The sequence below is a fragment of the Sebastes fasciatus genome, chromosome 17, assembly GCF_043250625.1.
Source record: "Sebastes fasciatus isolate fSebFas1 chromosome 17, fSebFas1.pri, whole genome shotgun sequence".
Taxonomy (NCBI): domain Eukaryota; kingdom Metazoa; phylum Chordata; class Actinopteri; order Perciformes; family Sebastidae; genus Sebastes; species Sebastes fasciatus.
Window position 1 is genome coordinate 25,120,205 of NC_133811.1, and position 7,320 is coordinate 25,127,524.

Consider the following 7,320-nt stretch of genomic DNA (forward strand, 5'->3'; position numbering starts at 1 on the left):
CATTTGCCGGGGCTTCTTGTTCTCTCACTCGGTAGCGGCATGGAGGGAGACTGGCGCCGGTCTGCATGCGTGCCACAGAGCCGGTTGATGATCGCCAGAGTTTCACTTTGGGGGCATTACCTGACCAGGCATTATCAATCCACTACGATATCAATGTGCACGCAGCACCAGCCTCAGGTATCCAGCCGGAAAGCAGACAGTCCGCGAGGCAAAGTATCAAGGGAGTAAAAAGTAAAAAACAAAACAGAACTTCAACGAGGCAAAAGTGAGCATGGCTCACATACCCCCGCACACTGCTTAACCCCGACTAAAGTAGGGCCAAAGGTTTCACCCTTTTGGAACTAATGGCATTAGTCTATTGAGCACAATCTAGCTTGTTATTATCAAAAATTTGGGGCACCCTGGACTTCTAACCCCCAAAAGACACAACTAGACCACACTGTCAACCATCATACCAAATTGAAGTTCCTAAGTTAAATAGTTTCCGAGTTCTTCTCCAGAAACGAGGACGGACAAACAGAAGGACGGACACACGGAGTGCTATATATCCCCGACTACGTTGTTTCGGGGGTGTAATTAACGTTAGTCTGACGTAGTTTTAAAATGTTTTTCTATATATTGTCATGTATGAAAAGACCCCAAATGAACACTGTAAGCGGACTACTTGATTACTATAAGCACATTATTTAAACAGCATCTGTATAGGAATGATTCTGTCCCAAGCTTTTTGATCCATAATAGCAGTTGATCACTGTAACCGTGATAAGCGGTTTCCACTCTTCCGCAGTTTGATTTCCAGCATTATGACTGGCAGAGTACTGGCGCTAGATGGTTAAAAGGCTAAACATACAAGCGCAACGCTGTGCCGTTATCCCAATCATCTTGTCTCGACCCCTCACTATAACAGCAAGCTTTTTACCCCACCATTCAGAACAGCTATAAACCCTTTTGCCTTTAGACATATTCAAACGACACTTATTGTTATTTGAAGTATACTCACTGGCCGTCTGAAGCTCATTCAGAATGCTGCAGCCAGAGTTTAAACAGTGACTAACAGAGAGCATTACACACTGACTTCCAATATGAATAGACTTTAAGGGTTCTCTGGGTTGCATTGAATGGCCTTGCTCCACAATATGTGATAGACATATTTAAAAGCTATGAGCCACCCAGAACTCTCAGGTCACTTAGCTTTGTACAATTCAAAATCTGGCTTTAGTTTTTCTGCTCCGAGGTGTTTGAATATCCCCCTGAGGACGTCAGACGTGCTCAGACTGTCACTTCTTTTAAAAGCACCCTCAAAACATTTATTTTTGACAATAAGTAAAGCATCTCAATCACTGAAGAGGGCTGAATAGAGTGAATCTTTCTTTCTTTACTTTTTAATTTTCATATAAAGCACATTGGATTCTCCCTTGTGCATGAAATGTGCTGTATAAATTACGCTTGCCTCGCCCTCTTGCCTGCACTCTCCCATCTGAACAGCTGCAGAGCACACAGGTCACAACTATGACCCACAAACTGGGAATTTATGGCCTCTGCCACCGAATGGAAATCAGTGAAGGTTCAACACAGTGTATGCTAAAGTAAACTCATGAAGCACAGCACAACTGTAGACTTTTCTTTTTTTTATATAACTATAACTGAGTCAATCACCCCGAAACTTTTTACATTCCTTCAAAGCTGCTTGGTTTAGTTTTTAGAAATCTAGAACTCTTTAAGATGCGGAGAAAGTTAGAGAAAGAGTTTACTGAGTGAGAGGCAAGACTGAATGCTTGAACACTAACTTGAAAAAGCAGTTGCAGCATTTGTGTATGGCGGTTGCTGCCTCCCCCCTCCAACCTATTTACAATACAAAGAATATTTCAGGTTCACTATCAGTTCATTTTGCCCGTGTGTCTGCATGCGTGTGGTTATTTTTTTTATTCTTTTTGAATAGGAGAAGATATTTGAATAAAATTAACAATTTGCAAATGAAGCAGGTTTCATTCCAAAGTGAGATATCCCGCATTTGAATAAAAGTCACACCTACTTTCAGAAAATAATTGCTTGCATGAAAGTAAACCACATTAGGTGATTTGAGTTCTGAGTAACCATGACACCATTTCCTCCCTTATTTTAATACTCCAATGAAAAATGTCAGGCAGCATTTTTTACTTGCTGTTCTTTATATAAAAGTACGTAGTCCAGGATTTAAATTCAGCATATTGTATTTCTTTGGCGACCGCAATCATCGTCCTTGGAAACTCGCAGCTGATCCGGATTCTGATCTAATGGTTTTGTACACTCAGCTAAATCTCCCTGCCTTGAGCTTCTGACGTTTTCCTCTTCCTCTCTGAAGATTTGGACCCTGTCAGATCTCAGGGCAGGAGATGACCTTGGGTTTGACATTGAAATCTGCTAACAAAGTCTAGAGGATACAATGGGAAAGCTGGACTGCAGCTGCTGCTGCTTCTTAGTGGTCCATCCATGTGATGCCGGTGTCCTTCAGACATTTTGAGACTGCCTTCCCAAGATAAGTGACAGCATCAGGAATTTAAGAAAATGACCCAAAACAACATGTTTAGGTTCAAATTACATAGCCATAGGCGGCCATGGGGATAATGACATTGGGAGCGAAGAAGGAAATAACATGAAGTCATATATGAGGCATAAAAAAAGAGCTGTGAGTATGGACCATCCTGACTTGAACTTTAATACAATTGGTTTCAATGCACCAAACACTAAAGCAGGTGAGCACCATGACTACTCTTCTGAAGTGATTTTAGAGGGAAATTAGGTGGATTAATACACCGGCTGCCTCACCATGACACCATTGTATTTATATAATACTCTTCTATCAATCCAGGCTAAATTCAATGATCTAACATGACATGACATTAATAATGCATGCCACCTTAAAATAAGGGGGCTCATCTGGGAATGAAGAGACGTGACGTCTAAAAGTGATCCAGGAGATACAACATATTACGGATACAACGGAGGAGCAGCTTGTCACTTAAATGAGAATAGCTGGTCCACCTTAAAGGTCGGTCCACCTTAAGTGAGCCTGGGCCGAAGTTGTTGCTAACTTTTGAAACAACCATGACAATTTTTACTCTGCAAAATGTAGCTCAAGTTTGGAGTGTTATTTAGCATCCTTTGCGACAAGCTGGTAGGACATGATTGGTACCAATGGATTCTTTAGGTTTTCTGGTTTCATATGATGCCTGTACCTTCACTCTAGCTTTAAAACTGAGCCCGCTACAACCTAGAAATTGCAAGTGTCGTCAATGCGTTAAAGAAATTAGTGGCGTTAAAACATATTTGCATGAACGTGTTATTATCGCGTTAGCTTTGACAGCCCTAATTATAATCAAAATGAAAATGATAGAAATGTTCGTCAGGCAGCTGGTGGTAAAACCCACCTTCACATCAGCTTCGTAGGTCCCCCATGCTCTGCCTCATGTTAAACCCCCATCAGACCTTCTCCATGCAAATCGATTCAGACATGCCAATCTTTTGCCCCGTGTCAACGACTCGTGCTGTATGTGAAGTTATGCTGACATGGAAGGGAATGCATTACCTTTACGCTATGCATTGTCCAACTCTATTATGTAAATAGCTTGCTCCTTTTGCTACTCTCCTGGACGTGAGCATGTGTGTGTGTGTGTGTGTGTGTGTGTGTGTGTGTGTGTGTGTGTGTGTGTGTGTGTGTGTGTGTGTGTGTGCGTGCGTGCGTGTGTGCGTGCGTGTGTGTGCATGGCTGCAGGCCCCGGTTGTTATATATATATACGCATTTACATTTTATCTTGTCATTTCGGATTAGTCATAAATCTACCTGCAGAATACGTTGTTTCTGTGCATGCCAGGGCTGGATTTGTGTGTGTGAGTGTAATTGCAGCTAGCACACAAGGACATTTGGAACAATTACGAGAGACAAAGGACATCAACAATGCCTCAAAGTATTGATGGCTCCCATTAGAGACATGCACGCCATATGCCAAGCTGCTGTACCTGATTATCCAATCCTATAGTTGATTAATAACTTTCCTCCTCTTTCTTGAGATAACTTCTGTTGTGATTTGACGCTATACAAAAATAAATTGATTTGATTTGATTTGATTTCTTTTTTTTCTTGCGTAATTTTATTGTTGTCGTCTCATTCAGGACACAAACAAGTCCCAGCTCAGGTAATATCGCTTGTTCTCTTTCTTTTTGTGTCTTTGTCACTCTTTCCATCTCGCTTTCTTTCCCCCCCTCACCGCAGTGCGAAGACGTCCACGCAGCTGCGGGAATTTTTAATGAAGGCAGCTTTGGATAATACGGCCTCACCCAGGGGACCGCTTGTTTGGAAATAATTATCTCTTACAGCTGGCAGAAAGAGGGACGGAGCAAAAGAAGAAGAAGGAAAAAGAGGGGAGATGTGTGGTGCAGGAAGCATAACAAGGGAGGAAAAACACAAAGAGGGAACAAAAGGTATCTTCATCTGACTGTAGGCGCACGCCTGCACTGAAACACGCAAGAGAGAGAAAGAGAGAGTTGCAAGAGAGTAGCTCCACTTGCTTAAATTGTACAGTATTTACGGCGAGGAACTACATTCACTCACTTTTTGTTGAATCCGCACACATACACACACTTCCTGTTCCTGAGTTAAAAAGCTTTAATGGAAGCAGAGCATGGCTAAATTCAGCTGCATCTGAGCACAAAAAGACGGGATGATGAACAAAAAACAATCACAGAATGAGGATTTGGGATTAAATTGGAAATGCCGCGGTTGCGTGTTGGGAACGGAGCTGAATAGGGTTTTATCTTTGTGTAGCCTCCCTGTGTGGCTGGTTATTATATTTAACCCTCCTGACTTCAGTGTGTGTGATAGCACGCTACATTTGCTTTATCTATTGCGGGTTGGCAAATACAAATACAGCCACAGCACGCCGCATCAATCCCCTGCTGCTGTTGCCATCTCCCTAAATCATCCACACACACACGTATACCCACTCTTCATGTAAACGCACACTGATGCAATCGCATGCCAATACCCAGGCTCGTCCCACCCTTCACCTCTTTACATTTTATTTCCCTTCCACCCTGTTTTCTCTTTCATCTTTTCTTCCCGTCTTCGCTTTTCCGGCCCCGTTGCGTCTTTTTTCCAGCAGCCGTATAATGCTGACAAAGCCAATAAAGAGCCTCTCAGGTGAGATGGGTCAATGCTACAGTTTTTTATCTCTGGACAAAGACACCTTCAAACACGGAGCAGAGACGAGAGGAGAGGTCAGATAGGGGGAAAGGCAGAAAGAGGAAAAAAGAAGGGATGAAGGGAAAGAGAAAGGATAAGGAGAATATATTGAGACAGAGAATGAGTGATAAATAAGCAGGAGAGTCGAGGTGGGGGAGACAAAATGGCAGGACAACGGGAGCAGGTGGATAAAGACGTGATTATGATAAACCAACAGCATGTGTACACAAAGCTCGCACACCCCCCCTCTCTCTCTCATCATCTATTTTCTGTGACCAGCCACTAATTTATGACATGATAGCCTCGGCCATGTGCCTGAGAGGCACACATAAATCTACCTCATCACCGTTAAACACAAGGGCACGTCAAGGACGCCGCCTTCCATACACTGCAAAAAATGTCCACCTCAACAAGTCATTTCATCTGGTACTCAGGCTTAAGAGCTTATCTTTATCAAAACTAGAGGAGAAAAATAATCTGCCAGTGTGGGTTGATACAATTCAACTTATTCCCAACATGATTTCTGTTTTTCCATTATTTTTGTTTGAAATGTGTCAGTATGTGCAGATTAAAAAAGGCAGATCACGCCACTAATGAAAATGACACCTTATTAAAGAGGATTTGTCCCTGCATATTTTGGCAGACTTTTCTTGTTACAAGAAAAATATTAGGGGCAGAAAAATAGCTTTTCCTGGTTCCAGCCAAGGCCTATGGAAGGAGGCTGGGACACGGGCGGACACGGGATTTGGGGTATGGGGTATTACACATGCACAGTGTCACTGAAGCTGCAGTCGTGCGTTGCAATTGGCTCGATTTCGGCGAGTGCAGACCAGATTTTACTGTGCATGTGTTGTACCCAAGATATGACTCATTGATGAAGCGTGAACCAGCTTCCTTAAATAGGCCTTGGTTCAAGCTTCTTAAACATGAAGATTTGGTGATTTTCTTTGTCATATACAGTATGATGGTACACGCATTGAATATTTGTTTTGTGTTTTGGACTAAGGATGTCACGAGAACCGATACTTTGGTACCAAGCCGATGCCAACATTGCATTGCATTATGCAGTAAACTCACTATCAATACGTCCAGAAGACACACCCTATTTTCTTCCTGATAGTGCTACATTGCGAACAACAAATCTCTGTTGAAATCGGCAGGACGAGAGCAAGTTAACGTTAGCTGATAGCTCCGTGCAGGACTGTGCTGCTTACCGGCTGCTAACAGCTAACGTTAACTAGATCTCATTCTGCCGATTTGAACACAAAAGGTGCCACAATTGATTTACATTATGATGCCTTCAGGCTCTATTCAGTAAAAATGAGGCGATGGTAAATTCTAAAGATGTGATGATGTGTTCAAATGTAATCTTGTAAAATGTTTGTAGTAATGTTGTAATGTTTGTAATGTCTTGTAGTTTTGTGTGAGAAACTTGAATAAATCCAGTTGTTTGGTGAGATATTTTCACATCAATATAAAATAGATAATAGAGGAAATTACGACCTGTTTATCTTCCGAACAAAAGTCAGTATGCAAACAGTAATAAAGGAGTGTATGTTGAAGTACATGGGATTTATTGTTTTACTTTTGTTTTTTACCGTGGTATCAAATTGGTATAGAGAATCATGGAATTTCACTAGTATGGGTATTGACTACTAAATTTCTGGTATCATGACATCCCTATTTTTTGTCAGATAAAACAAGCAAGTTGAATATGTCACCTTGGGCTGAGGGAAATTATAATGAGCATTTTTCTCTACATTCTGGCATTTTATAAATAAAACAGCTAATTGATTAATCAAGAACCTAATCAACAGATTAATCAATAATGAAAGTAATTGTTAGGTGCAGTCGTAGATGCAAAGACACTAAGTCGATTAAATTATTCAAAAAGATGGATCACTTTTGGACTATAGTTTAGAAAGAAATCTGCGATAGGAAAGGAAAGAACAAAAAATAATAAATAAAATGGTATCATATCCAACAGCAAAGATAAACACAGGTAAACATGGTTGTAAAAGACTAAATATTTCTTTAACGCCAAGATGCTCGTTAGACAAAAGGCATAAAGACCGAGCTCTAGAGGGAGATGACAACATTGG